Source organism: Pithys albifrons, chromosome 7 (genome assembly GCF_047495875.1).
Source record: "Pithys albifrons albifrons isolate INPA30051 chromosome 7, PitAlb_v1, whole genome shotgun sequence".
In the NCBI taxonomy this organism is placed as follows: domain Eukaryota; kingdom Metazoa; phylum Chordata; class Aves; order Passeriformes; family Thamnophilidae; genus Pithys; species Pithys albifrons.
In genome coordinates this window covers 52639065-52661105 of record NC_092464.1, presented here as the reverse complement: position 1 = coordinate 52661105, position 22041 = coordinate 52639065, and the positions used below count along the sequence as shown (strand labels likewise).

Genomic DNA, 22041 nt, shown 5'->3' with positions numbered 1-22041 from the left:
AACTCCCAAAAGAAGGCTCAGAAAAGCCCTCCAGAGACAGCACTCAATCTCTGTTGACACAGCCAGGAAAAGTATTTCAGACTTCTCCACTGGCCCAGCCGACCTTGTCGGTGTTATGTTACTTGGGACAGCCACCAAGGAAAAGGGTCATATTCAAAACCCAGATAGTTCAGGCAGCCATGACCTAAACAACAGAGAATAAACTGGAATTTCTTCTTTGAAAAGGTCTAGTAGTCCTTTTCAAAAGACAAACACCTTTTCATAGAAAGGACACCCAGAGTTCCCACTTGAAAACCGGTTTTCTGGCCATGTGACACATAAAAGCAACTGTCTGGAATATCCCTTTGTCACACCTCTCTGAATGTTTGCCTCCAGCCACTTTGGGTGTGTGGACCTGTAGAAAGTGTTCCATGTTGGTGTGGGCGCTATGTAGGGTCAGGGAGCCTGGTGACAGTGACTTTTTGAAAAGCATATTTATATTTCATGCAGGTGTTCCACAGGGGTTGTAATTCCAAGCTTTTCCATGCTTTTATACCCATCTGCAACTGCATTGCAACCCCAGTTTCTCTGGCCAGGGGAGAGCAAGTACAAAGCAGGAAGACAGTGAGCACTGGGATCTGGTCCCTACACCTGCACAGGCACAAAGGGGGCTGCATGAATTGAGCAGGGGAAATCAGCTGCATGGGTGAAACCTGAGTTACCTTTTGGAGACCCCTAGAGTTGTCCACAAGGGTAGGAGCCTTGTTAAAAATCACTGAATTGTGCTGAATGGCACCAAACACAAGAGTTAGGCTGGTTAAAACTTGGTTGCAATAATGCCAAGGTCATGTGTTCAATCCCCTGTGTGGGCCATTGACTTAAGAGCTGGACTCAATGATCCTTGTGGGTCCCTTCCAACTCAGAACAGTCTGTGATTCTGTGAAATTAAAGCTAAAAGCTGCACAGGAATGTCTAAGGACAGACCCTAAAGGCAGTGAGATTCACTGAAGGACACACTGGTGCAATGCTGGAGGAGAATGGACTTCGTGCAGGAACGATGAAGTTTCATTTTTCCATTACCTTCAGGAAGGTCCCACAGTCCTTGCTGGAAAGGCATGAGAGCGATGCAAAACGTTGTGAGTGGCTGCACTGTATGGTAATCAAAGCCACCCTTGATGTATCAGGATATATATCTGAAAATTTATTCTGCTCCAAGGTCACACTTCCATCCGCAGGACAGTCCCCAGGATGCTGGAGAAGATTACTAAAGCTAATCTGCGTATAGTTGCAATGTTCTTGGACCATCTTTAGCTCCTGGGTATTTTGGAAGAGCCACTTAGGGCAGGCTGGGTGGTGCCCGCACATCGCAGCTGCACAGATGCATCGCATCGCTAGAAATGCCTGAGGGGACTGGAAGGCTTCGCATGGGAATGAGTTCAGTGCCTAACTCGCCCCAAGGTGCCCTCCTTGCGTAAGGAGCAGCATTAAACCCGATCCCACACAGAGGTGTGCGCTGGAGCGAGCGCCTCTCGGGCAAAGCAGCACTTCTCAGGTGTGTGCCTCTGCACACAGGCCATGTCCGGCACAAAATGCAATGAATTTCCTTGGCTCCTGCTGCCCTGTAAATAGTGCAGTGTTTTCTTGTGTATTTTCCCTACGGGGAAAACAGAGCAGTTTGGGCTCGGGGCACAGCGCTGCCTTCAAACACACAGGCACCACTGACGTCGATTGCCATGGCACGTTGCCCCGAATGTATAATTGCGTTTGGTTTTGAACAGCTTTGTTTATTTGTGTATTTTGTTAATGTGTTTTGCACCTCAGGCGTGTACTTTACAAATGCAAATTCCTTGGCTTACTGGGATAATTTACGGCTTTTAAAGGCTAATTTGGGAACCATTTTGCAATGGTAAAAAGCCCTTGTTGCTCCGGAGATCCTTTGCCAGGGGGACCTTCAGTGTCTTCTCAAAAAGGTGCGGGGCATTCCCACCTCCTGCTGAAATTCAGCAGGACTCAGCCAGCCAGGGGGAAACCCCACGAAGTCCTCAGCTTTGCACGCAAGAGAAAAACCAACCAATCTCCTTGTTCCAAAGCATTATATTGCAAGAATACCCAATGGCCCAGGGCAGAGAGCAAAGCACACTGTGCTGCATCCACTGTCCAGACACAGAGAGAGGCACAGAATGATCCTGCACAGGGGAAACGAGAAGACAGTGACTAGTTTAGGAAGAGCTGAGAAGATTCAGGGGGATGGTTTTCAAGAAGGAGTTGGCTTTTGTTTTCCCATCTCTAGCAAAACCGGGAAGGACACGCGGGCCACAGCGTTGATGAGCACAGGTAACTGGGGTTACTGGTGCATCGCCCTGCAGAGATGGAGGACTCGAGCGATGCAGAACTACCTCCAGGCTGGTGGGTAAATAAGACAGAGAATGGTCTCCAGATTCAGAGATACGATAACAAGCCTAAATCAGGTCTCTGTCTTTCTCTCATGTTTCTTAAACACTCAGCAGCTCTCCAGCTGCTACTCGACGGCCGTTCTCACCGGGAAGAAGCAGGCAGGTTTCTGGCCTGAAAACCTGTTAAAGTGCTTTGTAACTTGGCTAAATTGAAGGCATTACCCCAGTGTTATATTGTACCAAAACTGGGTCCAAGCTTGCTGCCTTACAAAATGTTTCCTTCTATTTGTATAACTGCTTCCTGAAGCAAAACCCCTTAAATTTTAAATTGTGAGTGCTTAAGACATAAGGATTTTTGTGTGTGCGTATTTAATAGTTTATTGAAGAAATCAGAAATGGGAAAAGAAGGGCTGCTTGTTTTTTTAAAGAGCCACTGAGGTTTTAGAGTTATTCCAAGCCTCGGGGTTAATTTTCAAAACGAAGTCTTTCAGAAAATAGCTTTCTAATAAGATTTTAAAATTTGGAAGCCTGTATTCTCTGGAGTTTTTAGGGAACTTGTTTTATTAAGGAATTTAACCACTAATATTTCTCAGCAATAACTGTGCTGACACGAAAAGGGCCTTGTGATGACAATGGCGTGTACTGGTTCCCTCTGCAGCTGAGAACCAGGGGGTCAGAGGAAGTGCGTTAGTTGCTTTGTTTATCCATTCTGTTTTGTGATGAGAAAGTTGCTTTAAGCCAGCTCTGCTCAGCCCAAAGCCCTGTTTAGACATGAGAGTCATATCTCACTGATCCAGCTACTCCCAGCTTGCATAAGCTTTACCTTACACTGGTGTCTTGTGCTTGTGAAATGAATTGCTGAGGCTCTCGCCGTTTTGACAGACGGCTTAGAGCAGCTCAGCAAGTCAGAGGCAGTGAGTGTGTTGGGGCACATGGGGGCTGAGCCGTTAAACTTTTGGCCATGCAGCTCAGCATAATTGTATTCTTTCTCTTTACAAGCCTCTAGGTTCCTAGAACAGGTTGCTTGTATATACTTTTTTTCTCCCTATCTGACTAATAAGATTTTTCAAGGCTCAAAAGCCACACAGCCTTGAAAGCAATCCTTTCTTACTTGCTTAACAGAGATGTGTCTGGATTTTGTGCAGAGAGCACGGGTAGCTGTCACATTAACCTTTGAAGCTGTTGTCAGAGTTCTTGGTTTATTCTAGAGAGCAGAGGAAAATAACGCTTTGCCCTTGTAAGAACAACACTCATTTGAAGATGGAGTGAAATGTTACAATTACAACCGACGATATTTGTTAGGCTAAGGGGCTTTTTGACCTCGGAGGGCCTCTCAGCCAGCGTCATCTTTGTTTCACCTGGAGGAAAATGAAAGAGAAGATGCAATTCTGCAGTTCACTGATAGCACCATGGTCTGAGTCTGATCTCTCAAATCTGGCACCCAATCCCTGTCACTGCCTCCCAGCCATGCCCCAGGCACAGCTCTGCTCTTCCCCACACTTCACAGTTTACAAAACCGTTGTGTTTCAGTTTCTCCCGTTTGGGGTCAAGTACACAACAGAAATAGTCTGCGAGATTGTACAGTAAAGCTTCAGTTCTCCCTGGAGACCTGTAGGGATCCCACAGGGGCAGTGCTTCTGAGAAAAGATAATAACAGACTCCACATTTGGGACATTTCACCCTCTAAGCCTTGGTGAAATAGGTGAGTAAAGGAGGAAATGTTTAGTGGTACGGTTCTAAGGTTGCCCTGTTCCTGCAGGGACCCAGAGCGTGTTGCTGGTGGCTTCCCATATCCAGCTGAAGGTTATTTCTAATTGTTAGGAGCTTCTTCCAACATGGGAAAGTAAATGCTGACCTTGATGACATGGGAGCTGAATGCCATTGGAGGAGTAAAGAGCTGAAATAGTGCTTGGTAGTCAAGAGAGATATTTTTGTTTAAAAGTCACTGCAAACCCACTCCTTTTCCCTCCCCTTTTCTTTTCTGCATCATTGGAAATTATTAGAAGAAATTAAAGAAGTATGCATCCTTAATTATGGATGAATGCAAGTGAAAATAATTGCAGAGGCTAACCTAGGGTCTAGTTGTCCACATGCCTTATAAAGTTCAGTATAACTGGAATGATGTCTTCTGAAGCTTCAAGCATAACTCTTTGTCATAGTACAGTTTGTGGATCTGCAGAATGATAAACTCAGAGATAACAAGACACCCTTATCCCAGCTTTGAACAGGAGCAGGAAATGCTGACAGTGTTCACCAGTGCCTGGTGCTGATCCAGACTTCTTAGATTTCTACCTTCACTCACGTTCAGCCTTCCAAAGGGGATCACTGTAAAGTCACACTGCTGAGACTTACCTTGCTAACTCTGCTTAAAACTGAGAATCAGACATACATACAACCTACTGAGATAACTCTAGTGGTCTGAGAAGGCAAAAATACCTAAGAATTCAGTGTGAAGTCTCAGACTCTGCCTTTAACCCTGTCCTCCACCGCCTCTGATTTCTGATTGTGGTAGGTGACATCTGTAGTGATGTTGAGGATCCCTGATGATGTGTGAGCTGTTTGTTGACTCTTTTCACCCTGCTGAGCTTACTGAAGCACATGCAGTAGCCTCTGCTGTTAAAAAGCTAATGGCAAAGATTCAGGGCAATGATCTGATATGCATTAGATCGTTCTGTTGATTTTGATTCCTGTTTCTTTGAAGAGTGAAGGAGTAGAATAACTAGTTTGGCTCCCTAGTACTCTCTAATATTTAATCTTAAGGACTGGGTTTTGGATGGGGACTTTTGTCAGAAATAAATGAATAAAATTGCTATTGAAAAACTATTTAATAAGAACACTGACCCCATAGAAATATTTTTATTCTGTACTGCGATTTTAGCTTTGCAGTTTGTTTTAAATGAAGTAACAGTGTAGTCATGATGTAATAATTTCTCATAAAGAAGACTTTGGAAGCAATTTACTTTGAGGTTGTTGTACTACTTTAAAACTGTGTAGTACCTGTTTTGCATATTCAAGCCAGGAAGTAGGACTTTCCCTCTCTCCTCTTCCCCTTCCTGCCAAGGGTGGGTGTTCAGCTGTGGTGTACTTGGCCATGAGGGATGGGAGCTCTGAACAGGCCTGGGCCACTTCTGAGAATCCACTGAAAGTCTGTCATGGCCTGCCTTTGAGTGTTTTGTGTCATCTTCACTCAGTAGATCACCAATCTGCAGTCTCTGCAGCTCAGAACTGAAAAGTCTGACGTTTCCAACCCATCTCTGTCCACCAGTGTAGAAAGTTCCTGCTGTGCTTTTACCTCCCTGCTACAGCCTGAACCATCTCAGTTACTGGCACCTTTGCTCTGGTGGCTATTCCACTCTCAGGAAGCTCCTCTGTAACTTTCATCTCATAGTTTTTTGCAGCTTCTCTTTGTCTTTTGTGACGAGGCACCCTCTCAGCCTGGCACTGGCATCCCCCAGACAGCTGTGCTCTCTGCCCTTGTGCCTCCACACTCAGAATGTGCTCCTCGCCACCGCTCTCTCCTTCCACACAAGCTTTGCTGCTCTTCTCAGAATTCATTCCAGCGAGTCTTTCAGGTAACAACACGCCCAGAAGTTAAGGCTGCATTCCAGTGTCTGCAACAAAGCTTTGGGTGACTCAAGCCAAAACGTCTTTGGTCTGTTTTGCTACTGTATTACTCTTCACTGCATGTCCAATTTGCTGCATACTATTTCTATTAAATCTCTGTTGACATTACCGCTTTCCAGGTTTCTCCCTCCCATTGTGTGACTATTTCCCATCTGGGCTTTTCTCACGTGGGAAATATTCACACAAATTCAAGGCTTCAGCAGAGCTTCCCAGCTGCATTAGGCATTTCACCAATAAATCACTGCTTCCTGTGGCAGAAGAGAAAACTGATTGAAACGGCCTTTCAAATCCCAGATGCAGTGATAGCTCACCCTTCCCTATTCCCTTACTCCCAAGTCCTGTGTAATATCACCAGCAAAAATTTAAACAGAGGGTTGAATCCGGCAGGATTTCAGGGAGGATTCAAAGTTTCAGTGCTAACAATTGGCCAAGATCCACACGCTACCTCTGAAAAACGTTAGAAAACTGACTGGAAAAAAGGCTGAGTTTTATTTTTGCTGTGTTAACCAAGGTTATGACCTGGTGTGCAGCCATCAGGATTATTTTCCTTTTCCTTAAGTTTTGGGGTTTTTTGGTGCTGTCATTTAGTGCTGTTTAGATGAGGTGGAGTTGATTTAAACACCTACCACCCTGCAGTGTAAGTGCAGGTGTCATGGGGTGTTCATGAAGGACAACCTGACAGCCTCTTCCTGATGTCATGTAAGGCCAGGACCCCTCAGAAAACAGAGTAATTCCCACAGGGACATGGGACGTATGATTTCAGCCCCGATAATGGTGAAGAGAGAATATTTAAGTCCTTCTGTGTCACCAGTGAAGATGTCAAAATGACCAAGGTGGTTCAGACCCTGGATCACCTAGTCCAGGGCTCTGTTCCCAGTAGTGCCTTCAGGAAAGCAAGTATGAGAACAGAGCAAACAAATGTGGTAATTCCTGCTTTCACCCTTCAACTATTTTCAGCTCAGGGGATTTCCTGGCCTTGGTGAGGTTTGTCTGTTTTGTCACCTAGGGGATTTCTATTTCAAGCACTTGTCCAGTCTTCCCTCAAGCCTATGTAGAAGTTTTGCATTCATGTAGTTCTTTGGTTAAAGCTCCACAGGCTCTCTAGTTGTTGGCTGAAGAAAACAATTCTCCATCTGGTAAGCTCAGCTCCATTTAACTTCATCTGATGGCTCTGGTTCTTGCATGGGAAAAGGGAGTGAGCCACTCCTTGCTACTCTGGATTTAATAGACCTTTATTGCATCCTCACCAAGTCCAGGCAGAAGAGTCCAAGACTACTCAGTGATTCCTCGTATGAAAGCCATTCCACACCTTTGATCATTCCTGTTTCCTTTCTTTGAGCTCTATTTCCAGGGCTCTCAAGTTGGGCACAGTACTGAGGGAGGAGATGAAGGAATAGTACAGTGGCACAGTGGTGTTCCCTGTTTTGCTCTTTATTAATTTTTCAGGCTTCCTCTGACTTGAATTGCCTTTGGATTGGGCGTGCAGAGCCTTTTGGCTCTGCGTGCTGATAACATGCAACAGCCTGTGTTGCTGGAGAAAAAAGATTTTACTGTCTGGACACTGCTAGAATTAAGTTTCTTAGCAATAAATCAGATATAAGATGAAAGATTACTAATAGAATTCAGGGCAGTTCCTGGATTTCTTAGCTCGGGCAAAGCTGTAAATTAAGCAGTGCCAAGGTTTGAGCAGTGGAGCTCAGCCATTGGCACTGTTGTCAGTGTGCTTCTGGCTAAGGGTTTGTCCTGCACCAACCTGCCCTCTCCCAAACAACTCCCAAGCACTCTGCAAGAATTAGCAGGGACCAGGGCTGGTTCCCAAGGTGCTCTGACTGTGACTTGGATGCTGTAAGTTCCTTTGACTGTGATTTAGAGGATGAAAGAGGGTAATGGCATAAACATGGCCAAACCATGCCAGCTGAACTTAGCTCTAGGGAACAGGCACTGGATATACCTAAAAGCTTCCCTTGTGGGGTTAGAATGAGGATGTTCACAGGAGCAAGGCCAGGATCTAGAACAGGCTTGAAAATGCTCTGACCTGATTGTGGGATACCAACAAGTTAATATCAACACTGGTTATGCTTTTTGTGTTTAGTGATGACAATGAACTCTGTCTCCAGAACTTTCCACATGCCCACTTTTCTCAAGCATCCAAAATTGGATATGATTGAATTATTCTAGATGAGAAGATTGCTACATTTCTTTTACTGCAGGGCATGAAAGAATCCATGCTGAGGGGAGATGTTGGTTTAACTGATTTGGTTGCTAAGCCAGTTTAATGAAATCCATACATAACCTGCACGGAAAGCAGCCCTAAGTGTTCATTGCTTTTGACTATGAAGGAAGCCCATTCATGTATTTTGCAAAGGTACACACAGCCTGAATGTAGAGAGGTGCAGACCTTCTCCATTTGCCCCTGTGGTGTGTCACCCCAAAGCTTTTCTACTGCTTTAGCTCTTGCCACTGCCATGTTCACTTTGCTGATCTCCTAATGTATCTCTCTTCACTTGCAGAAGCACTGGCAGCATAAAAACAAATTTCCATTTAAATTTTTTTGCCATCTGGGGTAACAAATAATACATAAGGTAACTGTAATGGAAAGTGATGAGGGACAGGAAGTTTCTCATTTGTTTTAGTTAATTTACACTGTGCATCAAGAGTATTTATATACAGTCAATGCACTGTTGCCAGTAGTTCTCCTGTTGTTTGTGTGGATCTTTTACCCAGCCACAAACAGAAAAGAGCGTTTGAACAGATAAAAGGAATTAAGCACAGGCAGCAGAGATTCAGATCTAGTAAGTAAAACTTCAAGTGCTCACAGAGACCAAGATAAGTGGAGGAGGATTGCAGTTGATATTTTAAGTTGCTTTTATGAAAATTGGTTAAGTAATGACCATACTTATTTATTGATACTGGTTCAGTGAAGAGAGGCCAACATTCCCAGTAAATGATTTGCATTAGTCACCAGTTACTTATTTTATAGCTATGATGTACAAAGAAGCTAAAGGAATGTTAAAGACCTGAAATCAAAACTCAGCAGTTGGGAAACACCAAAATCAAAGTTATAGATTGGAAATGTAGTGAAAATGGAACAAGCTGGAAATTATGAGAGCATTGTGTACTGGGGGAACAGAAGGATGTGGATGTTTCATCCTCCTTGCATTTCTACAGCTTCACAATTTTAGTCATATAATACAAAACCTCTTCTATAAGTGTGAGTCTTAAAAACTAGTCCCTTTGTCCTAATATTCTGCTGATACATATGAAGCTTATTGAATAAGAGGAACCACCTCTCTCCTTGAAAGAGTTTACTCAACTTGAGACAAGTGCTGCCCAGTTTTCTGTTACCTTTAAGCTCTAGACTCTTGCCAAAATCCCAGAAGCCCTCAGATCATAATACCCTTTTGGTCCTCCCTTTCCAAGGAACTGGAGTTCTCATCCTCATCTGTTTCACTCATTCCTAGTGATCTGGAGATAATATCTGGGTTCCCCAGACACACAGTTGGCTGCACAGATGGCCAGTTCCTGGGGATGCTTTTACAGATTACAGAGCACCTTGGCTGACTACGACTGGTCATGCTGTGATTTTCCTGATCCATCCTGTCCTAAGGATTTTGTTTTGTGTGCACTGCCTGCTGCTCTGAGCAACACCTGTCTCCTGCTGATTTCTACCAAGTTATTACAGAGCCATGAAATCAGCAATCCCCAGTTCTCCTTTTCTGAAAGCTGCTGGTGCTTGTACTGCACCTTCAACCTCTCTGGTGGCATATTTATGTAATATCTCCCCTGAGGCCTTCCAGGACCAGAATGAAAATGAAGGCACAAAAATTTGTGAAAGAAGTTGGTATCTGGGGAAATAATACCCTGTAATAGTTTCATTCAGTGATGTGTGAAGCGCTGTATCCCTGAAGTAGGGACTGGTGTATATAAGTCATGATTTCAGCAAGATGATTTTGGAGCCTGTAAGGGTGTGGGCACCTTATGTAAGACCATGTGGCAGGACTGGGAATGGCAAACACATTGAAGAGGCCGCAATATAAACCCATCTAAGGGGAAAAGAAGCTAGGAAAGAAATGTCTTGACTGTTTAAAGTAGAGAAAAAGGAGAGATTATGTGGTGCATGAAGACACTGACTTGGGGGAATACTTGTGAAGATGAAAACAGACTCATCTGCTGCTGAAGCTTTGTGTCATCTTGGCTTTCAGTCCTCCTGTTGCTCTGAAAGTCAATGCACTAAGGCACAGGAGATGACCAGAGGAAAGCTGCTCCACGTCCTTCACTGCAGAGGCAGGGCCAGCACAGGGATCACCAGGGAGTGGCAAGTGGTGATATATCTGGCAGGCAGAACTTGTGTGGGGTGCAGTGACCTGCTCTGCTTACACTGCCATAGCAGCACCCAGATCATACAGATGTGTCTGGTCCTTTCCTATCCATCTCTTAGATGATTTCCAGTGATGGGGTACCCTGACATGCTGCTCTCAGCAACGTGCCTGAGCAGGTGAATGGTTGTTTAGTGGCCAATTTATTGCATTGTCGTAGGGGTGAAGTTCTTTGTTCTTTCCATTCTTTCTGTTTGATCATCTGTGAGCTCTGGGGAAGCCAAATGGGCTCTGAAAGGTAAAGTTATCTTCATTTGCAAGGAGGTTTTTAGCTGTAAGGTGTATCATAACCAGCTTTCTGCACTTAGAAATTACACTTTAAGCCCTAAAAATTATTATAATTAACTTTTTCTAAAATCATGTTTTTAAGTAATGCCTTTTTAAGTACTCTTTTTCTGTCTTTTTTCTTCTTTTTCTTTTTTTTCTTTTCTTTTTTTTTTTTTTAATCTATCCTCCAGGCCTGAGATTCATGTTTTCAGACTTGTCTCTGCAGGCACAAAAACTACTTTTTCTTTTAATGAAAGCCGAGATTTTTCACAACTCCAGAACCTGGAGCTCTGAGCAAAACAAACGTTAATTACAATTATGAGATCTGGCAGTACTGAGAAGGTAAAGTCTTCAAAATGCCTTCTTGGCTCTGCTAGCAAAACTTTTTGCCTTCCTGTATAAAACCTGGATGAGCATTTAGGTTACACCAAGACAGCTGGAAGGGGACATCGAGGGTGCCTGGTGGTGAGATGTGGACATTGGCACTGTGTCTGTGTTGGTGGATGTTCTGCATCCCTGTGGCCATACACAGCTCCAGGGATATGGATACCTGTGCCTGGGGATAGGCAAAGGAGGAGGAGAGCTTTGAGATGTTCTGGACTCTAAGGATTCATCCTGATACTTTCTGAGATCTGATCCATACTTTAATCTGCTTGAAACAGAATATTCTTACTGAGCCAGCAGACACCTTAGACAGTGTTAGAAACTAAAGCTCATATGTCCTTCTTCAGTGGTTGTTGCTTTTGCTGATTTTTGTACTGCAGATGTACTTATAAACTACAGTCCAGATCCAAACCACCCTTAGCTAAACACTGGGCAGGCATATAACAAGCACATACTCCAAGCACATGTCTGTAGGAAAAAGGTAAAGACCAGTCACCCCTTTCCTCAGTCTTCTAGAAACTTTTACTTGTACTCTTATGCAGGCCACACTATTTGTTATCCAATTATCCACCCACGATCTTCTCCAGTTGGCTGTAATACATAAAGAAATCATAAGGAAAAAAGGATCTTGTTTTAAAATGTAGGCTTATTCAAATATAATCTTCATTCAGCCCTGAACACTTAAAGAATTGGTTTGTAAAATTAATTCTGAACTTTCACCCATGTCTGGAGGTGCAACAGTTCAGTGAAGTCTTTTTCAGAAACATGATTACTGATTAAAACTATCTCCTGCACTACAGCTGTTATTTATGACTGACACAATTAGAGGCTTTTGTCTTACAAAATAAGGAGTGCAATAAATTTGTAAGATCCTCAGTGTAGCCTCTGCAAATGTCTCTAGGGGCATATTCCACCCCACAGAAACGGTCTTTCATTGTGTGTTTATGCAGAGTTTGTGTCTGAGAAATTAATTGAGTCACAGGTGGTAACTGCAATTATCAGTCAGTATTCTGTTTATCTCCTATAGTGATACTGATGTTTCTGCTGGTGTCAGATGATTTTCAGAGGCAGCAAGTAGAGGACTGAACACTAAATATGTGCATATACACACATATATACACATACAGGCATATTTGTGTGTGTATACTCCTGTACAGATCTATCTATTAGATATATATTAAAATATATGTTGATATATAATACATAATGTGTATCTATATCTCAAAAGTTTTTCAGAGTTTTTCTTACAAAGCTTGAAGAAATTGCCAATCTCGGCTGGCTTTTCTGGAGCCTTCCCAAGCCTCAAGCATGTGTGGAAAGTACCAGAATTGCCAGTCTAAAAGTGTCAGTTGCCCTCACCTTCCTGCAACCCATGGACTCTGCTCCCTTCGGAGCTACAGCAGCCCCTGTGGAGCAGGAGGTGTCCCCACTCCAGCACCGAGCCCTCAGCATACATTCCTCTGCAGACACTGAGTTCCAACCCTTTTTTCAGAAAGACCCAGCTTGTAATTCTTCCAGCTGTAAATACACCATGGATGGATACCAGGCACCTGTTACTTAATTCCCTGCCAAGCTTTTCAATTTTAAATGGCATTAGATACTTGTTCAGGAGAATCTTTGTAACTTATTAGCTGTCGAGTGTGTGGGAAAGCACTGGCCATGTATGGGCATGGCAGAAAACTCTTCTGAGGGATCAGGGAAGAACAATAGCCACACACTTACAGTATAAATATGAAGCACCATCTGGTCTTAATTACTGCTGAGGAACGTACGTATATCATGCATGGAAATGATATCTATCAGAGGAAATGCCTCTCAGTTATACACCAGAGTAATTCAACTGAACCCCAGTGATTTACTTCAGAGTCACCTTGCTGAGAGTAGGAGTGGAGCTTGGTCCATGCACTCGCTGCTGTGATCCCGTGGAAGGGAGAACATACAATGAAAATATGTGACATGCACTTGGGTTGTTCAGTGCTGAGCTTACACTGCAGCAGAAAAATCCACGAGAGACAGGGACAGGCACATCAGGGGCCTACTTCAATAATATTTTGCTGTCTGAAATGATCACTGTAACTCTTAGGAAGAGCTATTAATATTTATTATTTGCCTTTTAGTAGGGAATGTAGGTCTCAGTTGAGAAAGATAACTAGGAGATGTAAATCTCTGTGTTCCTGCAATACTCATCAGAGGATACCCATAGCAATGTCTTATGTTTTAAAAGCTCTGTGGATGGTCAGAATTCAAAGGAAAAAGTCATCCAAGATGGCAATCAGAAGGAGCTGCAGCTTGTCTTACACAAGGCTTTTCCAAGAGGTCCTGGAGAAATTCTTGGTATCAGACCCTGTAGTTCCTAAATGATAATGTTTAAAATAAAACCCCACATACATTTTGCCTTCTCTTATTTAATTATTTCATCACTTTCTTTAAAATCAGTAGGACAAGGCTGGGCAGCAAAAGGTCCAGAGACTCCTCTTGGTTTAGCATTGTGGCCAGTAGGATGTAGAGAAATGCTACGGTGTCAGTGAGTGTTTAATTTCTCAGTCCTCTTCACATCAGAGAGCAGTGTCAGCCCCTGTCTCTCAGCTGACACAACCAGCTGCCAAGCACACTTTGGGTTCTTCTCCCAATAAACAGCACAGAAAGCACATTGCCCAATTCCTTTGTCTTTGCCTAAGGAGAACTTAGAACTGGCATGATCTCCACCACGCTTTCTACCAAACATGAAGGCACTTGAATCTCCCCAGGCCTCCATCCCCCATTCTTCATCACGCTGAGGGAAGTTGGTATTTTTGTGCTTTAAATTTGTGCATCTTAAAGAAGCCAAGCACGCAAATTACACCCAAACAGACCTTCTGGTGAGGAAAGCCTCCTGTGTGACCACTTTTAAGCAAAGCACTCCACAACAGCAGCAATGGAAAGGTTCTCATGCATTTTTGAAGGAGGCCTGTGAAACTGCTGTGAGCTTTTTTATCTGTTTGCTCCTGAATAGACATTCTCATCCCCTCTAATGCTTTGTTTAGCAGAAATGAGGCAGAACTGGATGTCCCAGCAAGCCTGAGTTCCTGTTGAATTTTGCATGGATTATTTTCCTCCCATAGGGATGGCTCACTGTGTCCTGCATCTCACTACAAATCAACCTTTTTCTGCAGTTAAGTCTGAGACCTATATTTTAGTGCAAAGAAGGGACTACAAAAGATAAAATCTTGTAAACTGTGTAGCTTTGGACCTCTATCAGAAAGGCTGAGCTTATGACAGGTGATTGCCTTGTCCCCGAGGACATTTTTGCCTATCATTGGATTACTTAAGGAGAAAGGACCAAGTACCTTCAGAAAATCCATGTTTTGCTTCCAGGATCTGCTGCAAATAGTTTGAGGTTAATAACACTTTGAAAACTGCAGGTAACTAGAATTGTTTGTCTTCTTAATTTTATATATCAATTTCATCACAAGGATCTTGTTTCTTTTCTGTGGCCACAGAGAATAGGGCAAGTTGACTGTGCAGGATGTTGTGAAGAAAATAAATATGGACATTCCCCTTAGGCACCAGGGTTGGCCAACTGTTGCTGTGAACATCTTACAAATGGAAACGTGTTTCTCAGACTGGAATATTTGTCAGTCAGAGTGGTTTATGGTGACTTTGTCAGTTTTTAGGACCAAGTCTATTTATAATTTCTGATTTTAGGAAAGTGATCTATACTATGTTGACTTTTGTCCCTTAGCTGCACTGTGTTCTAAAAATGGGACAGTGGGAAAAACACAGTGAATCAATAAAAAGGGTATGTTAATGAAAAGGAAATATATAGAGTTGTATTTAAGGTATCAGACATTACCTAGTAACTGATTCCTGTTATTGCAGAAGAAATCTGTGAATGTGTTCACTGCACTTAGCATATGATTAATTTCTTAATTCTGTTTTCACTTATGGGCCATTTCAGTTCCTAACCTATGATTTTCCCCTAAATATGATCTGGCTTATGAAAAAATAAGGACCTTAACTCTGGAAACTATGAGTTTTTTGTTGCAGTAATGAAGAGTTCCTTGTTTCTGGTCCCACAGAATTCCTGGTGTATGGCTGCCTGGAGTCTTTTCCTCCTATAGCAGGAATTAAAGGCCAACTCCAATTATTTATTTATATGACTATGTTTGGTTTTTTCTAATGATGTAAGTACTGGGCCTTTAACTCATTCTGAGCAAATGCAAAATTGACTGTGAAAATAGTGTAAATTACCATCAGTAATCAGTTGAAATATCTGCTGCTCAAATTGCAGGTTTCCTTTGATTTATCAGTGTCACATTTTGCATTAAGGCACCCCACTGTCCATATTAATTTCCTTTCTAATTGCAGCTCCATAGCACAACAATTCACAGTTGCACAGTTTTGAAATCTTGTGTTCAGTTGATTCAGCAATGTGTGATGGCAAAGCAGTACAAAAAGCTTTCTGCTCTTTCATCTGGCAGGTGTGGGTCAGTGCTGAAAACACGGTTTAGTGCTGCATGTGCTAATAGGAATTAACTTATATTTGTGTGTTGCTGTTGGTTCTTGCATCAATACCTTGCAAATTAAAAATTGTGGCAGTAAAAGCGACATGTGAGTAGTCAAGTGAACAGACAAGCAATTCAGGGAGGTTTAAACAGGTTAAAAATTAGACTGGGACATGAACATTTTGTTCTGGTAACATTGGTTGGGCTCTGCTGCAATTTCATTACAGTGTTTCCAATCCCATTGTTTCATGTTTTTCATTATTCTGAGGTACAGTAATCAAGTCCAATATTTCAGCTATGTAAGGAAAACATGAGCTGCCTATCTAAACCCATTGAAAATATCCTTACAGCACTATGGGAAAATACACCTTCATAAACAAAGTGCACATGTTTTTCTCTGGTGCCTAATCATGTTCCTCAGACATAAAATCATGGTGCTATATATGATTCTTAAATGATATATATAGAAACAAGCTGTTCCATAAGCAATGTAGGTAATGAAGCCTGGTTTCCTTAAGGTTTGTGTTCTTTGTTCTCAAATCCTCAAACTATGTTCCCTCTGAGTTTACAGCAATGGTGACTCACCCATTGTGGATAATATTAGAAGTAAGTCAGGGCTTAAAGAAAGGCATGTTCCTGCAACATGGCATAGCCATGTTTGTTCAGTCTCTGCAGAAAGTTTCTACTGAATGGAGAGAAATAGGATGCTACGTGGAAAACTGGATAATGTTTGTTCAAAATCAAAAGGCTACAAACTCCAGCTATAAACTCACACATAAATGGTGTCAAGCATCCAAACCAGTTACTCCAAGCCCATGCTGAGGATACTCGTTGCATCATGCTGGGGGTGAACTCTTGCTGTTAAGTGACATCTCCAAAACAGCTCCTGGGGTTTCAGCACCCACCTGGGAGATCTACACGAAGCTTTGTACACGAAGGATGGCAGATACATAAAGGGAGAAAACAATGAAAAGATGAGCCTGTTCTGAAGCGCTGTGCCATTTGTCCATTGTGTACTTTGAGCATTAAATTTGAGACTGTTTTGGGTCACATACTCCTTACTCTTCACTCTTCCCAGAACTGCTCTATGCCTTTGCAGAAAATGGTTGAGTCCTTGGTGCAGCAGGAGGGACACTGAGCACTTGGGCTCTGTGCAGTGCACTCTGGCCTTGGGCTTAGGACTGGGAGAACTCAGTTCTGAAGCATGGTCCTTGGGCTGAGGACTGGGAGAACTCAGTTCTGGAGCATGGCCCTTGGGCTCAGGACTGGGAGAACTCAGTTCTGAAGCATGGCCCTTGGGCTGAGAACTGGGAGACCTCAATTCTGAAGCATGGCCCTTGGACTGAGGACTGGAAGAACTCTGTTCTGGAGCATGGCCCTTGGGCTGAGAATTGGGAGAACTCAGTTCTGGAACATGGCCCTTGGGCTGAGAACTGGGAGAACTCAGTTCTGGAGCACGGCCCTTGGGCTGAGACCTGGGAGACCTCAGTTCTGGAGCATGGCCCTTGGGCTGAGAACTGGGAGAACTCAGTTCTGGAGCACAGCCCTTGGGCTGAGACCTGGGAGACCTCAGTTCTGGAGCACGGCCCTTGGGCTGCCCTGTGTGTTGGGGAAGGGCTACTCCCTGTAAGACAACAGCATCCAGAGAGGGAAGAGAGGAGGGGGTTGTGAGGTTGCACCTTGCTGGGCAGGGGAGAGAATTGAATGTGGGACCCTGGGAACGGACAGAAACCGGGACAAAGAGAAGGAGGGTGGGAGCACAGAGTTGATCAGCACACACTTCCCTCAGGCTGTGCCATCCACATGAGTGCTGATACACCTGGGAGGAGTGGGGAGTCCAGACCTCTTGTTAGTTACACAAGTCTCCGCTGCTGCTTAGGTGAGTCCTGCAAGGCAGATGCACATGGGAATGCTGTTCCTGGAGCTCAGCAAGGCTCAGCCATGGGTTATGTACACACCTGCTCTTCTCTAGGGAGACAGGTACCCTGGAGGCTGTGCAAAAATGCAGTTTTAAGTAGCAAGCCAGGATTTAAAACTCAGGACTGAAGGACTTGTAGAGTACAGGCAGTAGGGCTAGAGAGCAGCTGAGCAGACCTGTGAACACTGCTTATATTAGGGATAATCCTAGTACTTAATAAAATCACTTCCATCTTGGCACAACTCTTTCCTCTCTGGCTATGCAAAGAGGGAGAACAACTTTCTTATCAAAACCATGTTCAGACTTGATGTGGCTCGATAATGTGTGGTGGTCAAACTTACCTGTCTGCTGCAACTGAAGCAGTGAAGGACCAGGAGAGGTTGGAAATGTTGTCTGGTGGGAAGCAGGAGGAGCAGAGGAGACACTCTTTAGACACAAGTTAGAGATGACTCTGCCCTGTGGTTTCTTCTCTTTCTCCCTCTGCTTGTTCTTCCCTATCAGGAATTGCCATTCCTCTGGGAGAGGAGGAAACACAAATGAATGTCTGAGGTCCCATCTCATGTCATGTCCTCTCATGTTGCCCTCTCAGTAGTGCTAAGAATGGGTCAGGCCTTAACACCACATTTATTTCCAGTTCATACTCCTGCCTCCCTTAGTTTTCCCCTGGTGACTTTGTGTGTGTTTCCAGAACAACCAGTGAGTTGTCCATAGATCCTGGTGATTGCTCCGTGCACTAACTCATTAACAACAGCAGTACTCAAAGGAAATTATTATATTAATCAGATATTTTAAGAGCTGTCCATCCCCATTTCTGAGTTTCCTGCTCTGTTTTGTCCTTCATGTACCTGCTTTTTAGATTGCTGTATTTCCTTGGTAGAAACTGCATTTACTAACTCATTGCCAACATTACTGATATGAAGCTATAACTGGTAACCATCTATAGCCTCATTTAATATCCTATTGTAACAAAAATAAATACCACATTTACAAATCCTGACTGCTAGATGGTTTCTTCTGGCATTACTGCTCTCTCTTGTGTAGATCCCATGAAGTTTGTGTGTACATTATTAAATCTCTGCTCCTTGGCTGTTGTTAGTGTAAGGATGAACAAATCAGAAGACTCTGAATGCCAGTCTAATAAAACTGAATAAAGATGGATCATGGGAACAACCTGAATGCATAGGGGATTTATCATATGACTATGGGAAAACATGTTGGACTGTTTGTGACTAATATTTTTGGGGGTTTGATTTATGGATTCTGTCATCTTTTATAATCCTCAAATTAATAAAAACCACAAGACTTTTAGGCTCTGCTAAAACAAAAGCACTCTTTCCATTGGTAAACTTTGTCCACATTAACTTTACAAGCATTTGGAGAATCCAGAGTTCCTGAAATTTTTGATCAAGGTTACGATTTGCTAAAATAATAAGGGACCCTCTAAGACAGCAGATTATTTATTTTATTTTATTTTATTTTATTTTATTTTATTTTATTTTATTTTATTTTATTTTATTTTATTTTATTTTATTATTTTATTTTTATTTTTATTTTGTTTTATTTTATTATTTTTATTTTGTTTTGTTTTATTTTATTTTATTTTTTATTTTATTATTTTTATTTTATTTATTTTAATTTAATTTTGTTTTATTTTATTTTATCATTTTTGTTTTATTTTATTTTATTATTTTTATTTTATTTTATTTTATTTTATAATTTTATTTTATTTTTATTTTATTTTTTATTTTGTTTTATTTTATTATTTTTATTTCGTTTTGTTTTATTTTATTATTTTTATTTTATTTATTTTATTTTTTATTTTATTTTATTATTTTTATTTTGTTTTGTTTTATTTTATTTTATTATTTTTATTTTATTTAGTTTAATTTTATTTTATTATTTTTGTTTTATTTTATTTTATTATTTTTGTTTTATTTTATTTTATTATTTTTATTATTTTATTTTATTTTATTTTATTTTATTTTATTTTATTTTCCCTAATAGCCAGGTTTAGTTTTGTTCATTTGAGGAGGGTCAGGGTTTTTTTAAAATTCTGAGCCTGAAACAAAACAAATTCTGTCTGCAAAATGTAAAAAATTTTGTTCTTTAAAAAAAAATGAAAGAAAAGGCTTTTTTGGACACGTGTTTTGATTAAGTGATTGTAATATCTTACAAATCCATGAGATGGGTTACAGAGCAATAGCTTACTCATTTCCAGTTAGAAATATTTTTAAACACATAGAGATAAGAAAAATTGTCCGTATGAGAAGACCTAGAATGACTTAAGAAGGAAATGAAGAAAGAGGAGGGGAACTAAAATCCATAACTGCAGGAAACCCCATTGTTTAACACCTAAACATATGTGTGCATATAAAAGCATACCTTAAAAAATGCTTAGTTTTTAGAAGTATATAAAAATGGTTGACTTTTTTTTCCAAAGGAATGTGCAAAAGGTGCAATACCCCAAGTGGCTCCTGCGTGTCTGGGAGGGGTTTGGGAGGATTGTGAGCGATGGGGTTGCTGCACAGAGCTGAGCCAGCTCTGGTGTTGCACCATCAGTGAGCTCTCTGGGAGATAACTGTGGTCTGGGGGAAGCTCAGGGGATTGCTGGTCAGAGCCATCCTGTCTTCCATTCTTTCTCATGGTTTTCTCAAGCGAGGATCTTTTTTATTTTGCTTTGTTTCCTGGAATAAGAGATGTCTTTGAATGCAGTGAGTGTGCTGACTGTGCACAGATAAACAAACCTACAGTGAAATACAAAGCGAACTTCACCTTGCCAACAGCAACTTGCCCTGCTTGGCCAATACTTGACTTGTGGCAAAGGGCTTGGAGACTTCCAAAGAAGCTAAAACAAGGAATTGGATTGTTTTCAAGTGATTGAAAAAGTTTGTGGATAAGAGGGAAATCCACCATATTTTCACATGGGAATAAAAAATAAAAGACAGATGCTGTTTCATGTCAGCATTTATTCAGTATTAGTAAAACGTTCATCCTGTGAAGAGACCACTCCACTATTAATGATTTTTTGGGGGTTTTCCATGTTCTTCTGTTGGTAAACTTACCACAGCAGCCTGTGGAGATTAGACATTGCTATTGTCCTGGTATTATTGTGTAATTTCAAAATTCCTGTGATGACCATTCAGTATCCTGGTCCTGAAACTCCTAGCAATATGTTGAATTGGAAAATAATGCTTATTGGAAGGACAGTTTGTTACAGGAGCTACTGCTGATTGTTGAACCAGGAGCACATGGCTGAGCACCATGAAACTCCTGCAGAAAAGTCTTACATCACATTAAAAATTAATTTTCATTCAGCCCCGTTTTATCTCTTTATAATGTGCTGTTGAGGCACATCAATAAGGGAAGACTTTTAATTGTACAAATATTTATAGATATTTCAGAGTCAAGTGTAATAATGAAATTCCTTGTGGGCAGAAACCTCTTTTGAATGTCAGTCAGCCAAGAGATGCACCATCCCATGAGTGCCCAACACTATATCTAAGATGTGATGGTCAATTTATTGATTATCCTTGGGTTGTCATTAGTTCTTATATCTGCATTGAAAAGTGACTTATAATTTGTTCATGGAATTTTTCAGTAGTTACTAATTTTGCTGTCTTTATTTACAGAAGTTTTATGTATTTATTGTGCTGAATGTAGTTACTTTGCTTTGAGAAAAAAAAAATCAATAGCTTTAATGTCAGCACATGAGTAATGGTTCTGCTAAATATAAAATGGTAGGTAAAAAAAACAAACAAAAAAGACCAAAAAAATCCCACACCATACCAGTAACAGGGAATAATTTTGCTTTAGGAGCAGGGGAAAAAATAATATGGAAAATATTAGTAGGCCATTATGTAATTAAGTTTGTGGTATGTGTTCACTTAACATGTGGGATGCTGTGCCAATGTGTGGTGACTGGAGACCAATCAGAACCCAGTGAAAGCAGGAAGAATTCAGGGAAGGGAAATATTAATAGCACATGGAAGAAGGAGCAGCTCTTGGGAGGGAAGGGAATACAAAACCTGGTTGTGGTGTGAGGTGCTCCCAGTTACCCTGAGGGAAAGGACACAGCTAAAGACATTCATCTCTTCATAGCCCCATCATGAGTGTGTGCCTGGGACTTACTCCCTTTAAGAAGATAATCCAAGAGACATAAAATGAGTAAGTCAGTCCTTAGTGAATTACTATCCCCTGGCAGTTTTTCTGCATTTCAGAGTTGAATATGGTAGTTAAGTGCACATGGGGTTTGGTTCTTCCCTACCCTGAAATAGGATGGAAAATGATGACAGAGTTGGGCACTTTGTCTCAGCCACTTTTTTTTTTCTTTTTTTGGGAAGCAGATGAGTCTCTGACTCAGAGCATGTAATACAGAGAAGATCACAGACTGCACTTCTGTTGTGGCTCCCAGAAACTCCTCCTGCAGCCTTTTGCTGTTGCTCTGCATTGGTAGCTCTTTACACTCTGCATGGGTAACAATGACAAGATGATGTGTAGGAATTGGAAGATCCAACTTTATAAGTTCTTTCCAATTTTAGACTGTTACTGACTCCAATATTTCCAACAGTTTTGGAGATAGTTCTACAAAACTTTATTGTCTTTTCAGAACATATTTT

The 22041-nt window shown here is 41.7% G+C and overlaps 1 protein-coding gene across 1 annotated transcript in view; it reads left to right on the top strand.

Moving 5' to 3' along the window:
* The first annotated feature begins 2118 nt into the window (after positions 1-2118).
* Positions 2119-22041, top strand: part of GLI3 (GLI family zinc finger 3) — a 291398-nt gene continuing 271475 nt past the window's right edge. The window contains exon 1 of the mRNA XM_071559578.1: positions 2119-2313. The gene's annotated coding sequence lies outside the window, so the exon portion shown is untranslated. The remainder of the gene's footprint in view (positions 2314-22041) is intronic.